Source organism: Heterocephalus glaber, unplaced genomic scaffold (assembly GCF_053883595.1).
Source record: "Heterocephalus glaber isolate CG9 unplaced genomic scaffold, H.glaber_assembly_v1.0 deba00001593, whole genome shotgun sequence".
Lineage (NCBI taxonomy): Eukaryota > Metazoa > Chordata > Mammalia > Rodentia > Bathyergidae > Heterocephalus > Heterocephalus glaber.
The window spans coordinates 12,912,000-12,924,150 of NW_028258368.1; the positions used below are offsets into that span (position 1 = coordinate 12,912,000).

Here is a 12,151-nt window from a genome sequence, read left to right on the forward strand (position 1 = left end):
CAGAAATTAAAAATTGAATTACCTGAAACATGGAGTAACAGTCACTTTTTTATCCAACTATTGCAATTCCTCTTCACCGTTATTTAATAAGTTATACATAATATGTAATTTTAGCATTCAAGAGTGGTGTCTAAACCCTGGAATAGTAAAAGTCAAAAAGGGTGGCACTAATATTAATTCTATAAATTCTATAATTCTATAATTCTATTCTATTTTACTTGTGAATCACCTTAGTCATGTTTTCCTAGAGCAAGTGGCATAACGCAGTTGCGTATTGTATCATAAATAAATGTTCTTGAAATAATCACTCTCAGTTTTACGACCCCAACTAAATAACCCTGAGATGTTTGCATTTGATTACTTGGAAAGTGGTATTAATAATAATAAAAACTTCTTCAAGGGCCAACAATCTAATAAGTTAAATTCAGTGAAATATAATTATGTCATCTTTTAATATTGGGGAACTAGATCAAGGAAAACACAAGTGATTATTCTATAAATAAATACACAAATAAATAAATAAACAAAATCAGAAGTATCATTAGCACTGAAAAAAAACTATACAGATATGCCTATGGCTAATGAAGAATAATTTAGGACTTAAAATTCTAACAGAAAGAACTAATGAGATTTGTACTGAGCAGCTTTCCTGAATAAAACTGTCTGATTTCCAGCTTTAACTTAACATCTTGTTGCCTAAATTTGCTTCCAGGTTTACTAACCTTTTTTAAAAAAAAAGTTTGCTCAGATTAAAATAAAAGTAGGAGGACATATTGTGAATTTAGAACCATGAAGTTCATGTGCTCTCAGGAGTGTGTACCTCTGGCATCTCCTCTCTAAGCCCATGTCAAGTTAAATTGTAAAATAAACCGTTTATGTGTCCATAAATCCAGCAGATTAACCCAACCTCTAAAAGATACAAAATCTACATAATTTTGAGATTGTCTTATAGGCATAGGTCAACCTCATCTAACTAAGGAAGGTTACAGATATTCAGAGGGTCAGAATTCCAGAATGTATAACCTTGTAGGACAGGAAATGTGCATACATACTGGGAGGTGAGGGGACTCTTACCCTTCATGCAGACAAGCAAGAGGAATACTGAATCAGGATTTGAGACAAGAGGAGCCTGAAAAGTTCTTCCTAATCTGCCAGGACTAAATTGAATCACTTGACAGAGACAGATAGTGGATACAAGGCTTTTCAACATGCATCCAAGAACTGCATAAGTCCTAATCTCTAAAACAAGGGTAGGTGCCCCCTCATGTGTTTTCTTACAATCTAGCCCCATCTCACACTTGATTTCTACACTTTTGGTGGCTTCTTGATGCAGTTACTACACATTCTATGTATCTACTCATAATTCCATAAAGCAAGGGCATGTGGTTCACAAATGTGTTGTTAGTTCCTACTACTCATAGTTCCTAGCGTATGATAGCTCTTTAATAAAATATCTTTAAATCAATGGAGCATAATAACTTCAGAATCTGTAACTTGAACTCTTTATTTCTCAAGTCAATTCTGTGTACAATTCATTTTCACTTCAAGTTGGACATTCTATTTTTACCTAGAAATTTGTTAGGTCTAAATTGAATACCATAACATCACCTCTCCAGATCATCATTATGCACAACTGATTTCCCATTTTAAAGGCATCATTATCAATATATAAAATTTGGTGTTATTTTAACTTCACATTTCTAGCTATCTCCATATAAACTGTTCACTACATTTATCCTTTATCATAACAAATTTTTATTTTCAAAGATATTTATGACCACAAGTCTTCATTATCTGTGCCAACCAGAGCATCCAAGCTGGTCACTCTTATTAAAAAATACAAAAATATTGAATGTTTATTATGTGCATTGTTCTAAGTGCTCCTTAAGATCAACTCATATAGTACTCAATGATTATTATTTTTACTTTCTAGTTGATTTTCTATACTCTCAAGGAAAAATATTTCTAAAGGTCTCCTTGGGCTAGCTTGAAGCACAAAATGAAGGGTGTGATCTATTGAAAAAATAGTGATATATCCCAAGGAAGATGTGACAGTTAAACTGGTTGTCAACTGATTGGTTTGAGAGCCTTGAGGATTAGTAAAGTACATTTCTGGTGCCTGGGTGTCTTATAGAGGTCTGAATTTGGGTACTATGTCTGGTCCCTGGCCCCTTCCTCTCTAGTCCTGTTCTCCTGTTCTGCTTCCCAGTTGCCTTGAAGAGAACAGCTTTGCTTTGCCATGACCCTCCATCATCATGAATCCAGCTGACCACTTACTGAATCCCTGAAACCATGAGCTACAGTAAACCTTTCTTTCGTTAAGTTGTGGGTGCTGAGTCTTTTGTCCCAGTGATGGGAAAGCTAAACAATACAGAAGAGCTAAATGAACCAAGGTAGCTCTAGGTCTGGCATCTTGGAATCTGAGGACAAGGACTCACTAGTTATTACATCTCAACTTGTCTAATTTCTGCTTCAACATGCAGGGACTTGGCTCTTTCTTTTGGCTCCAGAAAGACAGTCTCCTTAAAAAAGGGAAGATGGCCTGAGCTTGTGTGCCATAGCTTAGGAAACTATGAGGAAAAGAGAAATTTAGGTTCTAGCCCTATTAAAAATATTTCAGACCTTCAGAGAAGGTCTGATGGAGAACTCAGCTTGGGTCACTTAACAATTTCTGAGCTAATTGCTGAGGTAAGAGGTGGAGCTGAAGACAAAAATTAGGATTATAACAGAAAGGCATCAATGAGGTATCAGAAGAGAGGACAAAGGGACCCTAAAAGAGACCAAGGAGAAGCTATTTATTATACTTCAGCTTAATTGTCTTACACTTCACCTAAATGCTTAAAAACATATATGATGTTTGTGTTGATAGGATAAAGAGGGACATCAGAAAATGTACAGTCCTAATATGTGGCTCAGAAAATTTAGAAAGATTTTTTTGTTTGTTTTCACTAAGAAATGTACTCCAACACAGACTTTCCAAAATGTATCACAGAAGATGTGTAAAGGCATTCATTCATTTAATAAATTTTATTGGGTGCCAGAAATGTAATTCTTAGCTAGAACTTTGGCATATTGGTATTATATATCAGCCAACACAAATGCTTAGAGTCTTAAGTCATTTCCTGGGTAACCTACTCCAACCTGCCCTTCCTGTAGGAATCATGCCTGCTTTTCTCTGACACTAAACTGAGCCTCTACTTGAATTCTTTCCACAGTCAGTTACTCGCTACTTTAAAAAAACAAACAGAAAACGAAACCATTATATTATTGGACAAAACAGTAATTACCAATGACATCCCTTTTACGGTGGATCTAAATTTGCCTTCTTATTATCACTACCTCCTGTGCATTAGTTTCTAGAATACATCAGTCCCACCACACACATGGTTGCATTTTGAGTATAGTATATGAAGGCAGTAACCTTTCATCCCCATCATCCTCTCTTTTAAAGACTAACCGTCTTAGAGAAACTATCTGGTATTTACACATGTGTGTCCTATTTATTTCACTTATGAGTATGGTCTCAATATGCATCCATTTAGCTAAAAATGTCTCTAGTTTCTCATTCTTTATTGATAATTTGAAATAGGAAGAAAAGATCCAAAGGGATAAGGATGTTGGGAGGGGAAGGGGAAAGGAAAGGAGGGAAAGGAAAAATTATGAGAAAAGAAAAAAAATGGAAACAAAGTCTATGTAAATAGGGAAGGGTGGAGGGGGTGAAGGGCACACAGGTAATGGGGAAAAAATAAGAACCAAGATACATCATGTACAGGTACAAGCACCTAATGATAAATGTAAATGTATTGTTTACCTAAAATGTACCAATAACGAATTTAAGGGAAAAAAAAGACTAACCATCTTCATATCTTATTAGTACAGAGAATTATAAAAATTTATGATTGATGAGTAGAAAAGCTGTTTTTTAGTCCTGACTGCTACACAAATTTTAAAAATACATCAGTACTTAAAGGGTTAGCATTTGTGGTTTTAATTATTTATGTGTTATTTGGTAAGGTGAGGCAGGAAGGTGATTTGTAATTTCTAGAAGACAATTTTATGGGAGGCTACTTGCAAAAGTTCATTCTTTGACTAACAAGTTCCCCTAGCTCCTGGCCATTACATGCATGGGGGAATATATCTACATCTATGTATTTGGGAATTTGAAGATGAAGATGTTACAGAAACGAGGTACTTAAATTGTTAAATGTCTATTCTACATATAGCAAATATGTTGCAGTTTAATTTTGAGGAAAACATTTGGTCATTGCTCATATCTCTGGTGCTTGTCTTGGTTCCCATATCACATTAACTGCAGAAAAGTAATTACCCTTCCTTAGGCTAACAAAACTTGATAGATTGTAAAAGTGGGAGCATTCCTATCACCTAGATGTAGTCATAAATCAACTAGGCAATCCCATCTAAGAGTCACTTCATTATGGAGTGTGTACTGAGAAAATGACTTTCTATATTAGCATTGCTTACTTAAGAAGTAATGGATATTACAGTAATATGGAAAACATGACCTTACAGTAATATTGCTTCCATTGATTTGTAATTGGCATATCGAAAATAATAATTTGGGAAAACATATTTGGATATTTTTTACTTCAACTCACATTTGCGTCTAGCCTGCATGAGTGCCTCTTGTTTGATGCCTAATATAGCACAGGAGGGCTCCCAGAATGTGTGGGCTTCCCCAGGATTGCTCCTCTCATGGGCCCTGCCTGGAACACCAGGCTCCCCGACCTGTCTCTAAGTCCCATGTTCCTGCAAGCATCTCAATTTGGATTATTCTTAAAGCCTTCCTTCCTGTTGACTTTTGAACAGGGATCAAAATCCTAACTGTACCTCTCAAGGTCCCTGCCTGATCTAACCCCACTCTTGACTCTGAGGCAGCCCTCAACAGAGGGCCAGAAGGAAGAGCCTGTGTCCCTGCACCAGCCAGAAAGGACATGGAATCAGCTTGACTTTGCACTGGGGACAAGCCTGGACCACTTGCTGAAGGTGGTGCCAGTGGGCTTCTCCATTGCCTTTCTGTGTTGCTCCAACTGCTTTCCTTCAGCTTCCTCTATTCTGTGATGATAGACTCACACTCAGAAGAACAGAGCACTGTCTTCTGGAGGAGGGAGTATCTACAAAAATCATTTGTAATTCTTCTTTAAAGGGTATATGCCCCATCTCATCTACTTTTAATTTCATCATTTATTTATATCAGTATAGACCTGTGAATGTTTAGTCTGATTTGGGGTATAATCTAAGAATTTTTACAAATTTTTATTGCTCAAATTATACCATCTTTGATCACTGGAAGTTTTTTTCAAATAGTTTTTCCCATTTTATGGTCTTGTCTTTTGTCTTTTCTCTGACAGATGTATTGCAAATATATGGTCTCTACCAATGCCTTGTGTTTTTACACTTTTTAATGATGTATTTTATCAACAGAAGTTCTTAATTTTTTTTTTGTACTGGGGTCGAACTCAGGTCCTTCCACTTGCACAGCAGTAGTTCTTAATTTTAATTAATCAAAATCTATCAAAGCATTTGATAAAAGTCATCACTGATTTGAGATTATTTTCCAAGTCAGAAAACCAGCAGTCAATGAAAATTTCTGCAATCTGAGAAAGGATATTTACAAAGACAACCCTGAGCTTTCACAATACTCAGTAGTAAAATATTGAGCACCTTCAGCCAAAGTCACAAACAGGAAAAGGGTGTCCTTCATCATCATTTAGATTTAATATAGTTCTGATGTCCTAGCCAGCAGTAGAAAAAGGAAAAGGAAATATAAAAGCTCATAACTGAAAAAAAATGAAACAAATCAGTCAATATTTACAAATGGCACATTTATCTATGTAGACAAGCTGAAAGAATCTATGAACAATTTAATAAATACAGTAATAGATTCATGATATTGAACAAAAAGTCAATACTTGAAAAATCAATTTATTTCTACACAATAACAATAAAAATATAGAAAATTAATTTCAAGTATGATTTACAATTACATCAAATATTAAATAAATAGAATTAAAATGTTCCTGACAACTACGCTGAATTACAGTTAAAAACCTAACTAAAAGAAATTAATACTATTTAAATAAGGGGAGGAAAATATCATGTCCATGGACCAGATTAATCAGTATCATTAAGAAGGTATAAAGCTTCAGTCATGCAAGATAAATAAGCTTTGGAGGTCTAATGTGCATCATAGTAGCTATAGTTAATATTTCATTGTATACTCAAAATTTGCTAGAAGAATTGATCTTAAATGTTCTCACCACATACACACACACACACACACACACACTCAAACATACCCACACACACTCAGAAATTGTAACTATATGAAGGGACAGATATGCTAATTTAGCTTTATTGTAGCAATCATTTTGAAACATATACCTATATCAAAGCATCACCTTGTAAAACTCAAATATATGCAATTTTTTGTCAGAATACTTCAATGAAGGTAGAAATAATTCTCTAAATCACATCCAAGCAGATAGACAGGCTGATGCACAATAACCCACACACTGATGTGCAACATATCATTTATGATAAACACCTAATTATAATTCAAAGCAAGAAATTAAAAAAGGAGGAAAAATTGTGAGTCTCTGAATCCAACAATTCAGTGCAGTCCCGATCAAAATCCTGGATTTATTTAGTAGAAATTAGCAAGATGATTTTAAAATTGTTATGAAAATTAGAATGGACCAGAGTAGCCAAGCCAATGCAGATAAAAATTAAAGCTGGAAACCATATAACTATGATATAAATTCAGTGTGATGAGAGGGCAAGAAGAGATAAATAGACCAGGGTAATAGAGCCATTAGTCCAAGATAGTCTCAGGCATATTCACCAGTTCTAGACAAAGGCTCCATGGCAATTCAGTGGAAAAGGGAGAACTTTTAAATAAGTAGAAACCTATTAATTAGATGTGAAAACAATCTTAAGTCCTTGTAGTATTGCATAAAACTTAAACTAAGAAAAATCATGGACCTAAATAACAAACCTAAAATAATAATATTTCTAAAGAAAAAGCAAGCAGAATGTCATTATAATTTTGGAAAATGAAAAAGTATCTTCAAAGGACTCCAATTACAGTATTCAGGAAATCTTTTTGGAAAAATTTATAGCAAGAAAACTTTCTAATCTTTGATTATTTTTCTAAATTCACTCAATTTTTTATCATTTTGTCAATTTTCCCATTTATTTAACACTCAAACTTTTGCTTAGAAGTATAAAATGAGGAAATTGAGTAAATAACTTACATGCTTTTGTCTCTAGTATATAATCATTCTAACATATTGAAGAAGTTTATTTTCTTCCTTTGGACTTTAATTTTTAAATTTAAAATTACAAAATGATATTTAAACAAAAGTTTCTGGTATGCAATTCTATTTGGTTTTGAGTGACTAGGAGTCCCAATGCACAATAGCCAGCAAATTTCCTAGTTATCAGGCAAAAGACCACTTTTATTGGCTCTACTGACATGTTCTCAATACCAAGACATTAGCATAGCTGTTGAAATTACCAACTATAAGCCAACAATGGAGCAAAACAGCCCCACGTAAGACACATTCAGTACATCAGAGCCCAGCTACAGCATACTATGTAATCTCACAAACATCACCATGTGAAGAGTTAAAGCACCATACCTAAACGGTTTCTCCCCTTTTCATCCCATAGTAAACTTATTCAGAATAGCTGGAAACATACTTTTAAGACTCAATAAAATAACTGCACCAAAAGTAATTCCTAAAATTTTAGATATGTGATATATATATATATTAGATATGTGATTGATATATATCTAGATAGATAGATAGATAGATCTTAGTGAACTAAGCTAGGCACTGCCCTAGATGTTTCTGAAACAATAGAATCTGTGGCATTATGGGGATACTAATACCTGTACAAAACACAAATAAAGCACAAAACTCTGAAGACTGAATTTCTTATAGCTGTGTTTACAATGCAGATATGTGTGTGTTAAATGAAGCATGAACCTTAATGATATTGAAAAGGATATTTGAAGAATGGTCAACTATAAAATTGTTGAAGAGCATTTCTTAATTTTCTGAATATTAAAGCAATGCATGTCCAAAGAAGGCAAGTCATGAAATACAGGCATGTGAGAGGCAGCCATCATGTTCTCCTTTAGCAGTATTGCCAAGGACAAATCAGTACATCATACTTCTTTCAGATCTTTTTATTTTAGACATGATTTTAAATGAAAATATAAGAATATAATAATATAAAATTCAAATAAATAATAGGTATCCTAAGTCTGATAAAACTACAAAAAGAAGGTGGGGTTCACTTATAAAACTGGATTCAGGAATTAACTAAAAAATCACACTATTTTCATTTTTCATAAAAGAAAATACCTCATGTATTACATGAAATAATTTGCATTTTAAAAAATCACAAAATGGTGAAAATTGATTTTATCATATTTTTAAAATAAAGCACTTCAAGTGAGAATATTAAAACTTTCAATAGGAAAAAACGGAGTTAATTCACAGTCATAGCACGCACTTCATCTGGATCATCTGCTGCCATCTCTGTGACCTTTCTGCCTTTTCTGCTTCTCTAAAGACTAGACCTTCCTCCTGGGTCTCCAGCCACATAGACCATGGACCACCATTCCTAAAGTCCTAGCTGCTGAGACATGAGCATACTGTGTTGTCTCACACCCTCCTCAGACCCTATCTACCTCAGTGTTAAAGCCATTTGGACTCGGACATGGTCAAGTCTAAGTTTCATCAAAACCTCCTCCACCTCAGAAAAATGCAGCCCACAGCCCCTAACTGACCTAACATCCCTTTGTGTGCCAGGACCCCTTTGCTCCCTACACACTCACACTTGATTCTGTATAATACTACAACTGCCATGTCTGTCAATCTCTCCAGTCTTATTCTCCCAGATTTCATATACATCAGTGCACTTTGCATTGCTGAATATATACAAAGAGTCAGAATACATTTTCCTGCTTTAGTAGTAAATTCAGACAGGACTTTGAAACAGTCACCTTCTCATGAAAGGCCCACAATCTCAGCCATAAGCCTATAATACTTTCTGTTTTTACTGTTACCTCTTATGATGGTCCCATGACAGCCTATAATAAGATCTCTGAAGAAAAAGTCAGCAAAAGAACTCCCAAAGTGTCCTGTTAAATGGATCTCATTTCTCCACTTCCTTCAACCTTTTACTTAACAGTTTTGTTATGGCCACATACCAAGTCGGGGTATTTAGAGAACCAACAATTTCAACTTCTTTCTACCTTACTCTCATTTTCACTCATCAAACTTCTGCCCTTAGGAAAATGTGCCCGGTATCTTCCAATGATTTCTCCTTCTTTTGGTGGAAAGCTTCCAGAGTTCAAATGACTCCTCTTTTCACACCTGAACTTAAGGTTTGGAAACTTCTGGGATACACAGCCTAAAGCCAGCAGGCATGTCAAAGGAGAAAATCCACTGGGCCTGGAATAGGTGATGACTTAAAAAGTTTTTCTTTACAAAGCGTCACCCATAATATACTGATGACATTCTGCATGGCCACATGTGACTCAGCAAGGACATCTGCATGTTGGAAAGAGGTACTTTGTCAGAACCTTTGAACTCCATCAAGAAACATGGCCTTAGTGGGGCCCTGACCTTGGCAAGAGGCCTGGATTACTGCCCTAGTAACACCACAGCCACAGGAACTAGGAAGAGCAACTGTGTAGGCACTTTTAATTTCCCCCAGAAAAATGGATAGTTTACCGTAAGGTTGGACCAGATTCTTGGGGACCCCAGAAAGCAGAAAGCTGCACAGAATTTGATGACACCAATAGTTCAGGCCCTGTGAACTGAGACAATGACTCCCTCATAAATGTTCCTTCTCAGCGTCATGAGAAGAGTGCTCTGAAGGCCCTGTTTCAGACGTGCACCATCTGCTGAAGAAAAAGTATAGTTACGACACCAGCGCTAGAGGTCCATCTCTGAGGAGCAAGGAGCAACAGATCATGGGCAGGCCAAGTGAGAAAGATAACAATATTTATGAGCTGGAAATAGGATATGTATGTATGATTGTATTCTTTTTATTTTTTATTTTGGTACCAGGGATCGAACTCAGGACCTTGCGCCTGCGAGGCAGGCAGCAGCACCACTGAGCTAAATCCCAGGCCCTATGTATGGATTTTAATTCTAGCTTATTACAAAAATAGTTTGAAATGATTTATATTATTACATAAATTATAGCACGTGTATAAAAATGACTATAAACAAAGATAAAGGAAAGATATGGTTAGAAAAAAGAAGGAAGCAAATGAGTTCATACCTGCATGTCTTCTCAGTAATAAGACTATAGAAGTGACTCTGAGTGTGCTAGCATAGGAAGAGCAAAATAATCACTGCTTGAAATAAGCCAAGCTATTTTCTGATATTAGGATCCTAAAGGAATTTAAATTTGGACTCTCTTAGAGAAGATTGATGTAATTTATTGACCATATCCTCAAAAATATCTCTACAATAAATGCAAAAATAGTTTGCCAACATTTCTTTTGAGACCCATCAATTTATGGCAATGACATAATATCAAAACACCATTTTCTAAGAACAAGTGAATGATGAATTAAAACAATGCAGTATAGATACTGACCTGCTTACCTGATCCAAGAACAACATTTAGACCATCTAGAAAATTAGAATCTGTGAGCCACTCAATTCCAATACAGGCAGGTAGTGCCACCACCTCATTATCCTTTTTATAATAGTCCTCAAAACAGACACACGTGTAGGATAGAGCCACATGTAGCAGAGCATTCTTCAGAGGAGAAGCCATCTCTCATTGGATAAACTAGGAAGTTAACCAAGTAGAATAAGAAAGAACAAAAGGAACAATGTATTAATCATCATATAAAGGCATGAAAACTAGTTTTAACTTAACTTCATTCTTTAAGTCAAAATAATCATGTAAGAATGTTACTGGGTACAGATCTTCTAAAAACACATTGGGAGATAAACATCTGTGTCTCAGTAGAGGAAACTCTTATGACGGAATTGCTCTTAACCAGCTTCCATTCTACCAACTCACAAGACCTATGTTCTCAAATTCCACTGTGATTGAGTTATCACTGGGATACGTGCATGTTTGTGGCTATCTGATGTTCTCTTCAGATGAGCCTTGACTCTATAAAAAGTCAATTGTCTTTCTTCCCAAACCTGGTGACAACAGTAGCTGAACTTGTAATTACAATCTACTGAATAAATATGAAAATCAATAATATGATTTCAGAAAGAACACTATATTTATAAAAACTAAATTAAAAAAACTAAATTGAATGCTCTATTATAAAGCTGAAATATTTGCTTTCAAGTAAGGTAAAGGAAGGGCACAACTATGAGCTATCAAAGGAGGGAAGTTAACATTCTTGAAGACTTCTAGGCTCATATTACATCACAAATGCCTTTAATTTCTAACTCCCTTAAAAATGCAGAGGAAAGTATTGATAGTACATTATGACTATGGTCTACACAAAAGGAAAAATGTACTGTATATAATACCAATCAGTAGCTCCTAAGCCATGATTCTGAACTTAAATTCTTAATGTAGTTATTCTCCCAACATTCTTTCTATAATTTCCATTCAAGAATTGTCCGTGAATGTCACCTATCTCTACTTTTTTCATCTGGATCTTAAGGAACATATTTTTCCAATAATAATATTGCCAGCAGACAGAACTGGCTTCATGGTAGACAGAACATGCCTTCAATGGAGTAGCATGGGATACTATGATTGGTCTAACATTCTGTGGTCTGGTCTTGAACTAGTCTTACTTTGAACTTGAATTTTGGAAGTGAAGTCTGTTGGAATGTAGAGAATGCAATGAGAAGAGGGACACACACAGGAGGGTGCATTCTAGGTGAACTTGGCACATATAGCTTCAGCTCCTGCAGGCATGGGTCTGGTGCCTAGGTACATGCCCAACTAGGAGCTCTTGGAATGCCATGAGGCCTTGAGCAGGTGGGCAAGGCAGGTCCTGGGCACAGGTTAGTAGCAGAGGTGGCAGCTGCTGCAGCCACACCCTGGGAGAGGGGATATGCTGCGTGCAGGCCAAGACTTGGAAATGTGGTGTGGGCTGGGTGCACCTTCTTTCAGAGCC

General features: G+C 35.7%; 1 long non-coding RNA gene across 2 annotated transcripts in view; it reads right to left on the reverse strand.

The window, feature by feature from the left end:
* Positions 1-3,912: 3,912 nt before the first annotated feature.
* LOC147823347 (uncharacterized) overlaps positions 3,913-12,151 on the reverse strand; it is a 107,758-nt gene continuing 99,519 nt past the window's right edge. For both annotated transcript variants that reach the window (XR_015444062.1, XR_015444063.1), the window contains 2 exons: positions 10,648-10,845; positions 3,913-9,940 (listed from right to left, as the gene is read on the reverse strand). This is a non-coding gene — a long non-coding RNA (uncharacterized LOC147823347). The remainder of the gene's footprint in view (positions 9,941-10,647; positions 10,846-12,151) is intronic.